This window comes from Fistularia commersonii, chromosome 13, assembly GCF_037954325.1.
Source record: "Fistularia commersonii isolate RoL2024-O1a breed Wild chromosome 13, RoL_Fcom_v1.0, whole genome shotgun sequence".
NCBI classification, from domain to species: Eukaryota; Metazoa; Chordata; class Actinopteri; order Syngnathiformes; family Fistulariidae; genus Fistularia; species Fistularia commersonii.
Genome location: NC_141296.1, coordinates 2,974,998 through 2,990,244, shown reverse-complemented (window position 1 = coordinate 2,990,244; position 15,247 = coordinate 2,974,998).

The window sequence follows — 15,247 nt, the reverse complement described above, 5'->3', positions numbered from 1 at the left end:
AACTGTGTCTTTTCTTCATTCAGTCAAAGTATCTGCTGTGGAATGGCTATGTGGCAAAAAAAAAAACAAAAAAAAATAAAAAAAGTGTCGAGGCAGAACATTTACAAATTCAGGACACACACGTTGCAGCAGGCAGACTAGTTCATTTCCCTCATTCCTCCCTGGTACCCAAGGCACAAATGTGCACGCCCGTGCACGCCCGTGCACGCCCGTGCACGCACACATCGACGCCTGTATTTGCCTCCTGGTACTGCCAATGAACACCAACATTTATTTCATTTGAATCATCGATGCCCCGAATCTCAAAAACTAGAGTCAAACTGGAAAAAAAATGTCAGATAAATAAAACGGGGGAATCGCAAGACCGTTTGGACAGATTTAATTAAAAGGATGCAGAGAGGCAACGTTTTTTTTTCGCATATATTTTGTTCTTTTTACAGCAGCCGAGTCCACCGGTGTGGTAAAGTATATGATTCACGCAGTTTTAATAATTTCACGTCCATTTAAAACGCCTTATTAGTTGGATGACTGGATCATTTTGTCATTTCGAATAACCGCTGAAACATGAGATGCATCAATAATTTCTTATTTGGCACATTCAGCCGGAATAATTATTTATCTGTTTGGTTAATAACCAATACTGGCTGACATTTCTCCTCAAAGTGTACAAGTTAATGCAACAATAATGACATTTTGAGCATTTTGGATTTCTTTCTCCTATACATACTTTAGTTCTTTCTCCATCTACATAATACGGCCACATTTCATGTATTTTATGCTTTTGTCTAACTAGTTTTGATTGGATATGTTCATAGTATTCATTTTTATCAAGACTTTTGTGAGAAAAAATGGATTTTGAATTATACAGGAAGATGTTTTGGAAAAAAAACAAACACATAAGGTTTTTATATGAGATGCATTTTGAACTTTTCCTGAATATGTGAACTCTAATCGTTGCATTTCTTTGGTCACACGTGACAGAAATAATGTACAAGACAATTTTGACTTTTAAATTACAGAAACATTACATTTTTTAACCTCCAGGTCAAAGAGACGCTACCAGGGTTTAGAATAGGTATAAATGAATTGATTGCTAAATTCTGTTTTAATAATGAGTTCAATTAATTTCCAGTTGGATATAAAACCGCATTATTTTGACCAAATCGTTGCCTACCATGCAGAGGACTGCATAACAAAATAACAAATCCTTTGGAAAGCAGTCCAAATATTTTATTAGAAGGATTTTATTAGGAGGATGTAGAGAGGCAACTCTTTTCCTCGCATATTGTTTGCTCTTTTTACAGCAGCCAAGTCAACTGGTGTGGTAAAATATATGATTCACGCACTTTTAAAAATTTCACCTCCTTTTAAAATGCCTTATTATTTTCCTTTCTTGTCGTACAACTGAATCATTTTGTCATTTAGAATAACCCATGTTGGGAAAAAACAAACACATAAGGTTCTTATATTAGATGCATTTTGAACTTTTCCTGAATTTATATAAATGAATTTTGACTTTTAAATCAGTGAAACATTACATTTTTGAGCTCCAGGTCAAAGAGACGCTATCAGAGTTTCGAATAGGTAGAGATGAATCGATTGCTAGATTCCGATTTGTCATCTAAATTATTTAACATTTTTTTATTTATTTTTTTATAGTTTCTCCGATAATTAATTACAAATCCTATGGAAAGCATCCCGAAGAATTTTCATTATCTACGTGCTCGCAGTTAGAGGGTATTATAGGTTTCGGTGAAAGTTGCGCAAGACATAATCAATAAGAGTTAATAAATAAAAAAGAAAAAGCGACTGACAGATCTATATACGTGTGTGTGTGATGAGAGATAAGTTGCCGTCCGGCGGTATCTTGCAGACAGCTGTTCTTGCCCCATGGCTGTTTCAAGCACGCATCAGATCGCTGCAGACTTCATATCGTTTTGCGGGACGAGATGAATGGCGTCGCCGCTGGAGGCGGATATCAGATGAGGTCACTGACATAACAAATGATATTGTTTAAATCTCCACACCTGTATTGTTGAAAACTCCCTCCACTACAGGATTAATGCACATCAAGAAAACATAATTCTGCACACAGATATGATTTTCTTTCGTTTATATAATTTCGATAGTTTTCATAAAAACGGGATTGTCTCCGAAAATTTGAATATTGTGATAAAATTCTTTATTTTTTGTAATGCAATCACAAAAACAAAAATGTCATACATTCTGGATTCATTGCAAATCAACTGAATTATTGCAAGCCTTTTATTATTTTAACCCTCATATTATGTTAAGGGTCAATTGCACCCATTGACCCAATGGGTGAAATTGACCCTTAACATAATATGAGGGTTAATATTGCTGATTGTGGCTTACATCCTACGAAAACTCAAAAATCCTATCTCAAAATATTAGAGTAAAAAAGTAATTTTTGTTTTTTTAATTGCATCGCAATATTCTAATTTTCCGAGCAAGTTTATAGTTTTTATCATCAATTTTGCATGGCTGGTCGTGGTAGGATTGCAAACTGAAGTTAGTTTCTGTTCATCCCGGTCGGGCAATAAGAGCACGGTGCTGCAGGGAGACCCAACCCAGTAAATAATAGAGATAAACGTTGTTTACAGAGAAAAGAATAAAAGGAAAGCGTACCTGTACGATATGATGACAGTCTACCGGTCAATTTGATGATGATCAACTGAAACAAAGACGTATATCGTAACTCATCCTATATGCAGTCTTCTAAAATGGTTTTGACTCTTATTGGTTAAAAGTTCCCCTTTGCAAAGTGACAAAACAAAACTGACGTACTGCCGGTCCGTTGGTTTGCACTTCCAGATCAAATTGCCTGCATCGTTCAAATTTACAAGAACAGCCATAAACCAAACACAGGACAATTGATTCGGGTTTGTTTCCTTGATAACGGCAGGATCTCATATAAAATGAGACTCGATTGTGTGATGGGATCTATATGGAGCAAAAAAAAAAAAAAAAAAAAATGTTAAGATGGAATGAATAAAATGGAAAAGAGGGGGTTGTTAATGGAGAGTAAAATTAAATCTTAGTTTGGCTCATTTATCTGTGTGCAAGGCGAGTCAGCCTGAGGATGTAATTCAACCAAAAGACTTGAGTTTATCTTTCAACGGCGTCGTGATGTAATGACCCGATGAGGACGCCGTTGCCGTATATGTATATTTAGCTTCAATCACCCGCATTAAACATCATTAAATAAAACCCATCCATTTATTTCAATTCAATTCCAGAAGGCTGTGATTGTGAGCTGTGAATTTTGCTTTTTGGCAAAGCCAAACACCGAACGCAGGACAACAACAAAAGCACATTCGATTTGTAGACAACGTCTCCGTTTTGGCCGATCACATCCCAGACGACCCCTCCTGGTTGCCACACTATGATATTAAATCAAAAGTCACCGCAAATTCATATACATTTGGCTATTGTAGATTAAAAGAGTCCACTACTCAGCTGGCAAGGTCCAAAAAAAGCCAAACCTGTTGGTGATGAGACACAAGAAAAGGGAAAATGGTGCACATTACTGAGAGTAGCATACTGTGCTTAATAAAGTGTGTCTCTGCACATGAACAGATCTCGTCACATTTTAATCTTCCATCAGGTTTTTCGGTCGCTCTGTTAGTGTTCTCTACACTTTTTACCACCTTGATTTTAATGGTTATTACCGATGTCACAAAAAGTCATTACCTGTGACGTTCGGCTGAGATGTTCTGAATCAAAACAGGCTTTTACATTGATTTAAATGCCAAAGACTCGAAGCATAGTTCTGTAACTACAAATACATAATTTATTAACAATAGCGATGACTATGTCTATATACGCTGATAACATTCTGATATCTTAAAGTAATTAACTAGTCAAAGCATTGGTTTTTTTTTTTTTAAATTTATTTCTTATTTTTATTTTATTTGTGTATCATTGTTTAAGTACCTTCACTACAATAAAATAATCAAATGAAATGATGCAATGGGATATTCTAATGTCCACGGCTTTGAAACACACCTTATGACTGTCAAGTTCTATGTGTGACTCACGCCTGACATAATATAATATTATTATTTATTATTATTATTATTGTTGTTGTTGTTATTATTATTTTTTGTTGCTGTTGTTGATAATAATAATAACAACAACAACAATAACAATAACAATAATGATAATAATAATAATGATTGATTGATCAGATGCAATTGGTGCTTGAAAATATGCATTTGAAAACTGCTAAAAGATGTGACCTGAATGGTTTGCTAAATGAGCTAATACCTGCATCCAGCCAGTGTCAGGCCTATAACATAAGATTATAAAATAAGATTATATTAAGATTATATTCAAGATTACATATTCTTTATTGATCTCCATAGGGGAAATTCTTTTGTCACAGCAGTGTAACAGGTATAGTGTCGATAAATATGACGTAAATATTAATAGACAATTAGATGACAGTTAGAAAATAGCAAAATACATCTACGAGTAAATAAACAGCAGAGAAAAAAACAAAATGGGAGGGGGGGAAAGGACAGTAAGGGGGAAAATAGACAACCAAAACAACAACATAAACAGCGTGACTATTGCAATGACAAAAGTGAAATAAATAAACAAAAATAATCAGGATGCAAATGAGCCGAGACCAGAAAGGATAAAATAGAAAATCTATCGGAGATAGATCGTGACGAGAGGCGCTAAAAGTGCATTTGCGACGAGGACAACGATGTCGTTGCTGCTCCTCAAGGACGCCGCCTGGAACAGCCATGGATTTTATCCCCCTGCAAACGACAACATCCGGATCCACTTTCTCTGTCTTCTTTGCTTTCTTACTTTTTTTTTTTAGTAGCTCGCAGCCAATAAATGTCATATATACTGTGTATATATATTTATATATATGGTCGGGGAGCAAAGCTGCTGGTTTAAAATAGAAGAACAGCCTAGTTCGGTTACATGAGATTAAAAAAAAAACAGGAATTGGAAAATATTTCCCACATTTGTGTGCAACCATATTTTCTGCTGCAGCTCTTGATTTAATCATTCATTTTTTCACTGGTTTAAACTGCTATCAAACTAAGATGAGCTTCATATCGGTTTGTAGGGGGTTGATTTTTGAAGTTTTCTAACAAACAAATATTTGATGATTTTCAAGAGAGTCGGCGGTGACACCAGATTAATTTTATCTTTATTTTTGGCCACAAACGCCCAGCGGATTTCGTCTTTCACAGCAAATGCGCCTCAGTCACCGCTGTGCCACTTTAGTCGGTGAAAGATAATGACTCGAAAGATATTTATCAAGATAAAAAAAGCATTGATATAATTTCACTCATCGTGTTTTCAGAAAAGCGCCACTCAAGTGTATTTACAAAGTGCCTGTTGGATCCAGAAACTCCAGCTCTTGAAGTGATGTGATGAACAAAAAGTGAAGATCACAGTGGCCTTCAGGCCATGAGTGCACGTGGGTGGATAATAACATACGGGGAAGGGAGTGGGCAGAAGCATATGTGTGTGTGTGTGTGTGTGTGTGTGTGAGGGCTTTGTAGAAAGACAGATTACTTGCGGAGAGGATAACTTTCGGATAAGAAAGACACTACATGATGAGAGAGGGCATGTTTGAGAATGGATACGGCGTGTAAAAGGCAGAATTGGACGACCGGCTGCGAACAAGGGCCGAAGAAAACTTGCCAGAGCGGAAAAAAAAAAAAAAAAAATTATTTATAGTCTTTGTGGCTCAGCAACAAGCAGCGACCTTGTCACACCACTGCTGAACAATTTGGTTCCCCCCTTTTTTTTTTTTTTTTTTTTTTTTTTTTTCCTCCAGCGCGTTCTTTGCTTCATTTCAGTTTTTATGCTTCTGCCAAGTCTTCAAGAGTGTAGAATAAAGTGTAAAGAGATCCATCAGTGCTCACTAAAAAGCATCGCCAGCTCATAAATAAAGACGCCGGGTGAATTAGGAAGTTAAATCATCACTGGCTGTTAAAGTCACAGCCTGCACATACACATGAATTACTTCCTGTACCTCTCAATACTGGCTCTCTCTTATAACCTCTGCAACAATGAGTGACTTATGCACAAAAACAGGTTTTATTCCTGTTAAATAGGACTCTTTTTACACATCTTGCAGGAGTAAAGGTGGGTTCAATCACGGTTTTCTGTATTAAAATCTGGTCTTTTTAAATAAAAATATATTTTCAACCATTCACATATATTTTGGCTTCGCCCCCAAGCTAAGTTTATTTTGGAAGGAGGTTTTTGACGCCCTCAAAGTGCTTTTCATGGAGCAAATGATGTATTTATTATCTAACTGAACAACGGGCTCTTGCTATTTCATTCCTAATACAATAAAGTTAGACTTCATATCCTTTTAGATTACCAATGTGGAGTGTATTATCATTATTGTTATTATTATTTTTTATCATATGTACCTGTCATTGATGTAAAGAAAAACTAAAGTTAAAAAAATCTAGTCTTTATGTATTCAATTGCTCATTCCAAGTGGACTTATAACATTTAATAAAGAGGATATATAGTAGCTAAATAAGAGATATAAAGCTGAGCGGTTGAAAGCCTTAATAGTTGTTGGTCAGGGAGGGAGAGGGATTAGAGTTTTAACACTCAAACATTTTATTTTTAATCTTTAGCACAGAATTTTCTCCAATCTTTTGGGTTCAGGAACTCCTTGCAGGGAAAAAAAAAAAAAACATTTAAACATGTGCCAATTCTATTCTGAAATTGCATGTGAATTATGTTTTGGATGTTTTGGCCTGAAATAAAAAAAAATGCCCAATTTAATGTGAATAATGTTAATAGCATTTGTGTACTTATAATCACTATAATAATTTATTATAGATTATTTCAAATCACTCAAAGTAAGGCTCGCAAATCCAATTCTGTCGCGGATGGAGAGGTTCTCTGACAGGTTCTCTCAAAAAATTTCAATTTCCGAAGCATTTCTTTGCCATTTTAAGCTACGCAAGTGAGAATTTTAGCCTACCTCGGTGAGAATGCAAATAAAAACGCCGATATAAGTTCTTGTGTTGAAAAGTAATATGTGGGTCAAACCACACTTTTATCTGTAAGTAGGAACAAACAGAGATAAGACAAACAAATAGCAAATAAAAGTAAGCGCTGCTTTGAACATGGTAGCAATAAACAAAAGCGGTGTTTAGAACGCTGCTTCCACTGTGGGAGTTTCTTGCGTTCGTGCATCAAACACCCACCAGCTTTCAAAAAGCAAATATAGTTGACTTCAAAAATAAAGCATTTTCAGACTCTTCCCACACAGAATATAGAATAATAATCCTCTCTTTGGCTGCTTCCAGTGGTTTGCCCAAAAAAAAAATTCCCGCTTTTGCATCGAGAGAAGAAACCTTGCTCTACTCTGTCGATTTTTTCACATTGCATATCATATTAATATTAAAATGACAAATTCAAATGATCACCCATTACATTTTAAATATAATTCTAAAGAAAAAGATGTGGAGTTCAAGGATAAAAGTTGCACCATTTGCCGAGGATGTTATTCTACCCCGGACGACAGGAGGAGAAAGCGCACGTACACGTGCACGCATGCAAGAAATAGCATCATGTCATTTTTATCTGATGAACTCAATGTGCCAGATGTCTAGATTAAATGCGCTCATTTGACAGCTTAAATTCATGAAGTGAAAAGAAACCATGGAAGTTAGAAGTATTCAACTTTTAGAAAAACGCCGCGCAGGGATACGACGAGAAAAAAAGGTGTAAAGAATGGAGGAAATTAAGATTCTGGTATATTGGCTTCTCTCTCAGCAACAAATCAACACAGAGAAGATAAGCTCTGGTAAATAAGGTGCTGCCATTTTAATGAATTACACCCCCTGAAATGAATACTATGCAAGGCCAATTTTGCTATTTACATTAAGAAATGCCCGCTCGGAGACAAATAATGAAATCATGTATACCAGCAGAACAGAACAGGTTCATGTAATTGAACAAACCAGAAAAAATATCCAGCCTTTTACAGTGGTACTGTTGTTTTTTTAAAAAAAAAATAAAAATAAACATAGCACAGATCATGACAGTTGTAAAAAGAATGAATATTGGATTTGTCAACAGTCCTGTCCTTATAATAATAAACGTGCAAGGAAAACATTATAATTCATAAACTATCTGGCAGTGTTATTAGACATACTGAATAAAATGTATAACTAAAAACATTTTTTTTTTCTTTATCTTCCCACAAAGCTTTGGGCAATTATATACCGCGGATGTAAAAAAATATTCCTCTCGCTGGGGTTATGGCTCATTTAAAGCAGTTATTCCCTTTTTAGAGTCGGAGTATAAAGATAGGTCAAGAGAAGTTGGGGAAGCTGTGAGTGGCAAGTAATTAACCCATGGGACATTTCACTGTTGCCATAGCGAGCTTTTGTTTTAAATGCATAGACATCCAACCGCACATATCAACACTGCATGTACTATCCAGGATGTGTACCGTATGCTAATTAGTTAATACTGTGTCAAGTAATCTGTGGAAAAAGAAACAACATAGATTTCTTTCCCTGCTCCTTTCTTTCTTACTTTGCTCCCCTTTGACTAAATTAGACCTAAGAAACCTTCATTGGGTAGTTATCGTGATCAGTGGCGTGCAGTCAGGGGAGGCGGAAGAGGCTGTGCCTCACTTGCTTATCTTGGAAAGAAAAAACATCAAATTAAAGAAAAGAATTATATAATTATATTTATCAGTGATTTGCACTATAAAGGTTTTTTTCAACTTCACCAGTTTTATTATTTAATTCAAAATCACTGGATTTTCACATCTTCTGTTCAAATAGTGAAAAGAGATGCGCGGTGAGGCTGCGGACTCTTGAGCCTCAATGAGGGCTGACTGCCGGCATGACCGTAAGACCGTATTGCAGTCGCTATTAAAATGGTTAAACACTTTTGCAATATGAACTACCTTTTCAATGTACAGTGTTGATTTATTTATTTTTTTGGCAGCAACTGTATGTGTGTTACTAGCTTCTTGTGCTGAGTGATCAGGCTGGGAAGAGCCACTAAGTGAGGCACGCAGTTCTCCTGCCTCATAGTAGGCGCACCTCAACTACTGTGAACCTCACTGCTCATCTTTCTATCTATTTAGGTTTTATTTAGGTATTTAGGTATTTCCATTTAGGTATTTAGGTTTTATAATGCCTAAATACAAGTCTGAGATTTAATGTCAGGCGCGACTCATATTATACATAAGGAAATGAAACAAAACCAATATTTTTTCAAGTATTTCTACTGGTTACAGAAGCCACTGACTGTACGTTAATGACACATGGCAAATGCTTTATTTAAATTAAAAATATTGAATATGCTTACAACTTTAAATGGCTTGTACGTGATATATATATATATATATATATATATCACGGGGATAAACACGTCACAAATCCAAGGTCTGTGCTTCCAATGAGTTCTTCCCCCCTGAAATCAATATTAAAAAATTTATGTTTACTAAATCATTTAAACCCCCCAATGAGAGAAGGTTGGACTGATTTTTACGGAAAAAATAATGTGTAATAGCTACTTTTAGATTGACCAAACATGACAACACACGAAAAAGAAAGCTCCCCAAAAAACAAACTTTGTTCTTTAAAAATCCATGTGACATTTATAATGCATTTTAAGATAACTGTCCTCACATCTCAATAATATCCCAAACTTTCCTTCCAAGTACAAAACTATGTCTAAAAGTTCATGACTGCGGAAAGAACTTGATTTTATTTTACATTTAGTTGCTTTACTGTCAATGAATGGAGAAACTTCTTTGCTACCTCGTCAGCATATATTGTCAGATTTGACTTTGCTCCAAGGTTTCTAAAAAAATAACCTTAAGAAACTCCAAACTATAGCTTCCTTTTTATTTTCAACCATTCATGATCTAATGGATTCAAATTTCACTTACTGTGTGGGGAAAAAATATATATTTATATACAGAACTGTCTCAGAAAATTAGAATATTGTGATAAAGTTCTTTATCTTCTGTAATGCAATAAAAAAAAAAAACCTTTTTCATGATATTCTAATATTTTGAGATAGGATTTTTGAGTTTTCTTAAAATCTAAGCCATAATCAGCAATATTACAATAAAAAAGGGCTTGCAATATTTCACTCGATTTACATTGAATCCTGAATGTATGACATTTTTGTTTTTTTTAATTGTATTAAAGAAGATAAAGAACTTTATCACAATATTCTAATTTTCTGAGACAGTCCTGTATATTATCTGTTTATTATATATAATATACACATAATCTATTTAGATAGATAGATAGATAGATAGATAGATAGATAGATAGATAGATAGATAGATAGATAGATAGATAGATAGATAGTGAACACCAGATACCTTCATTTAAAAATAATTGATTCCAATGGGATTCATATTATGTGAATTTTCAAACTTTGCACAACTTATTTTTTAACCTTGTGCTTTCATTGAAGTGTGAGATAATTTGTGCATTTCTATCAACTCTCGCAACACATTTGTTCAAAATCCGTAATGACCAAATGTACATTTTGTTTTTCACGGACATTGCCCTCTGCGAAGTCTTTTGAAGGTACAGGCAATAAAATGTCCACAGCCAGTGTGTGTGTGTGTGTGTGTGTGTGTGTAGTGAAGGGACAAGAAGCAAACTAACCTTGAATTTAAGTTCCAGACACACATCCCCAGGAGAAAATATTGACCAATTTATTCTTTTCTCTCCAGGACCAATAATTTTGTTGGCCTTGGGACACTTGAGTGGGCAAGACTATTGCAACCATCTATTTTTTTTGTGTGCCAGGAAAAATTGAAATGCCCTTGAAACAACCTTAAGTTTATCCCACAAAATCGCCCGTTGTAATTACGAGACGTGGACGTCCATCTTCGGCTGGTCACCACAACAAATCAGCCGCCTCCATCTAACCCTATTCTTTTCTCGCGGCTGCATTCGTGTTTATATTGATGCAAATTCACACCAGATATGCATCACTGTCCTGCCTCTGATACCGTGTGCTACCCTGTTGAGCCGCATTCTGTAATAACGATGCATTTTGTAATAAACGTCCAAAATGTAATAAGTTTTTCATTTCATTTTGTAATAAAGCCGCATTTTGTAATAAACTGACGCATTTTGTAATAATTTTTGCCGCATTATGTGATAAGCTATTACATTTTGAGAAGATTATTACAAAATGCACTTGCAACTTTTTTATTCTCTGAGAAATGTAATAACATGGTGCATTATGTAATAACAAGCATAGTTTATTTGTTTGTTCATTGTATTTTATTTTACTTTAAAGTATTTGTAAAAGCTAGGCCTATTATTAGTATCATTAGCCTAGTAGCAGTACTTAGCAATTACTATCAGTACACTATTCAAAGGTTGCATTAACAGAGAATATTCTATAAATTCCATGTTATTACATCTCCTAGAGAATAAAAAAATTCCATGCGCATTTTGTAATAATCTTCTCAAAATGTAATAAGTTATTACAAAATGCTTCGGGGCAGTTTATTACAAAATGCGGCTTTATTACAAAATGCATCTCAACATACCCCGTATGCATGATACCGTATGCAGCCATACGCCCAAGTCATCCAGGTCACGGCGAATCTCGTCCAAATCCTCTTCTCTCTGCGACCGCGCTTGAATTTCTTCACTTGAAGACGTTTGAAGACGCTTCTTCACTTCTACGGGGAGTTTTTCCAAATATAACGTCCAGCTGTCGGGGTGACCTTTCTGTGTGTGGGGTTTGCATGTCGACGGTTTCCGCCCGCAGTCCAAACAAATGCTGCAGGTGAATTGGGAAAAAAAAAATAGGGGAAAATAGCGAATATTTGTGCAACCCTGAATGCAGGAGGAACGTCAGAAGATGGATGGATGTGTGCAAAGTTTACAGAGTACCTCAAAGAATTTACTACCGATCAAAAGTAACACTGAACATTTTTCTTTCTGATGTCAACCGATGAAGTATAATCCACTCCAGCCTGGTTCTGTGGGAGTGGAAGAGGTAGTCCATCTTGAAAACACACGAACATTTAAACAACACGATGTAACCCCAAGTCAATCACACTTGTGTGAAATCTAATCTTAGGAAGCAACACGGATTCATTTTGACTTGTTTTAAGGACATTTTATTGACGTTGGACCAGCCTGTCGTGTGTTTTTACACTTTAATTTGAAGTGTGACTCCGAATCCAGACCTCCGTGGGTTCATTTGATTTCCATTGATCATTTTTGTTTGATTTTGTTGTCAGCACATTCAACTATTAAAAGGGCAAAGTATTTAAGAAGAATATTTCATTAATTCAGATCGAGGATGGTTTATTTTTGTGTTCCCTTTATTTTTTTTCAATATTATTTGGTTGAATAATATAGCATTTTTCTCATCCTGCTGTCTATTCTTATCCTTTATGTTGTCATTCGCTCTGCTGTCTATTTATTTGTGTAAATCTTTTTAATTGTCTCTCTATTTATATCTATATTCATATTTATTGATACTATAACTATTATGTTTCTGTGACAAAAGAATTTCTAGCATGGGTTATTTTAGAGTTCCTTTTAGCTTATTTATTTTTGATTTTTTTGATTTTAATCATATTATTATTTCCTACGGTGTTGTACTTTTAAAGATAATTTGACTGACTTATTCATTTATAAGTCCTTGTCAATAAGTCGAAAACAAAACAAAAAAAAGACAAATGAATCCAAGTTACTTTCTCACTTTACTTTTCTGCAGAAGAACTTATTCACTAAAATCAGCACTAACCCACCATGAGAATCTTCACTTTTAAATATTTCATGCTTTGATTGTGTATAACAGAAATTTTTAATGACTCTAATCTCGGACAGTACGATGCTGCGCGTTTGAATAATTTAAAACTGCAGCTCTGCAGCGATTTCTTATGACAACATCCCTGCTGCGACACGTACATTAGGTTTGTCAAGATCCTGCCGCGAATATCAATACAATGATCGAAGTGTAAAAAAAATGCGAATTAATAATTCAAATTTTACATAATTGCTGTGGGAAAAAGAGGAGGAACGGAGGGAAATAGAGATAAGAAAAATGTAATTAGGTCATTGATAATTGCATATGTGATAGCATATGTATGACACACAGCGCATGACCGAGCAGAGAAAATTACCAAGAATCTGATTAAATGATGCATAATTTTGTGACACTTTGCTGACAAGTGAGTAAAACAGTAAAATCTCACCGTTTGGTGTGTGTGTACTTATCTGTGATAGACGTGCTTGAGGTAACTTTAATCATAAAATGTTTTATTCTTTTTTAACTAATGAAAGGAAATAATTTCATAGTTTCAGTATAGAATGTGCAATGATAATTTTATTATTTTTTACATATTTAGACGTAACTAAATAATCTTTATTAATCTCAAAGGATATTCTTTTATCGGGAAGGCTCCTCAAAATGAAGGGGGGCCACATTTCTTATTTCATTTTTAATGCGCGGGCCAACTAGGCAATTTTGCACAATTTAAATTGCAAAATTGCAATTTTTTTGGGCATTTTATTTCAATTTTAAAATCCTCAATGACCATATAAATGTACTGATATAATTTAGTATGTAATCGTCCATACAAAAATAAGGAGTTTCTAAATTCAATAGTAATTGAAAATATTCAAAGAGAATAGCGCCGTTAATTCTAATATGTTTCATTAAGCCTCGTGAAAACCCGTTTTTCTCATTTCAAAAAAAAAAAATGAAGCGCATTATAGATCGCAGGACGACGAGCCCGACGAGAACACAATTTAAACGAGCAAAGAAATGGGGACGTAACATTTTTGCAGAGAAGAAACAGGGTGAAAATGACGAGTGACGTTATTTTGAGGAAAGAAAGAAGATAAGTTGGGCTGTAAAGATGAAGACGGGAGACAGACGGAGAGGATGTTAATAAGAGATGGAGTTTACTTTGCGGTGGTGGAGCTCATCTGGATTCCATCCAGTATTCATGTCTCCAGCTTTAGGATTGACAGGCAGCATTTCGTTCACATAAACAGACAGGTTCCACTAAATATTAGATGTGTGGAGCAGATGAAGTGATTCTCACACACACACACACACACACACCAAATCATTGACTCGGATTCTGCTCTAATCAGTGGTCCATTAACACACACACTGCTTTTAACTCAATTTTTGCAGTCCAGTTCAACTTGACCAGACACAAAATGCAAATGAAACCAGTAATCCACTCCCTTGATACTGAGAAAGAGACAATGGGACATGAATCAACATGGAATTTAGCCTTTTCTGTGTGTGTGTGTGTGTGTGTGTGTGCTAATTTTGCTTGATGGTAAAAGGGGCAAGTGGGCTGATAAAGAAGCTACATTTGCTGTAATTGAATCCATATATTTGCATTGATGAGCTGGGAGGAGGCATTAATGAGGGGAGGGATTCTTGAAAGCAGTAAATGAGTGAGGAATGGGGCGCAGAAAATATTGTACTTTGAAAACAATTTGCAATTTCTTGCAATTCTGACACTTTGAATCCATCCCATATTGAGCGCGGTGCTTGGTGATGCGCCGGTGAGGTGCTGCCTGTTTGCAGTTTTTTTTCTTTTGAGGGAAAACCGGATTGAGCTCAAGCAGAAGTAAAAATGTTTTCCTCGGTCCTCGGTTCATTTCTTCAATTCATCCCGCCATTATTTCATGATTTAAATTTTCACCATTTATTTCATTATTTTACAAATATTTTTTTTTCTTCATTATTCTGGCCTTTAACATTATAATTGAGTTTGGCTTAATTTAGCAAGCATCCATTATTTTATCATTAAAAAACAATATGTATTTTACCTGCCTGTGTGTGTCTGTATATATGTTTATTTGTCTATATGTGTGTGTGCGTGTGTGTATATATATACATATATATATATACACACATAATATATGTGCATGTGTGTGTGTATGTAATAAATGTATATATCTATGTTAAAGTATAATTTTGTATATGTATATATATATATGTGTGTGTGTATATATCTATGCTATATGTATATACGTGTGTTTGTGTGTGCATATGTGTATAAATGTGTGTGTCTTTATATATATATGCAAGAATATGTTGCAAAGTAAAAATGACTGTATTATCACAAAAGCCTTCACAAAGTCAAACTTCTGAATGATAGAATCACTAAATGGTACCTTTTTTCCTATCATGAGGCAGTAGAACTGCGTGCCTCACTTTGTGGTTCTTTGCAGCT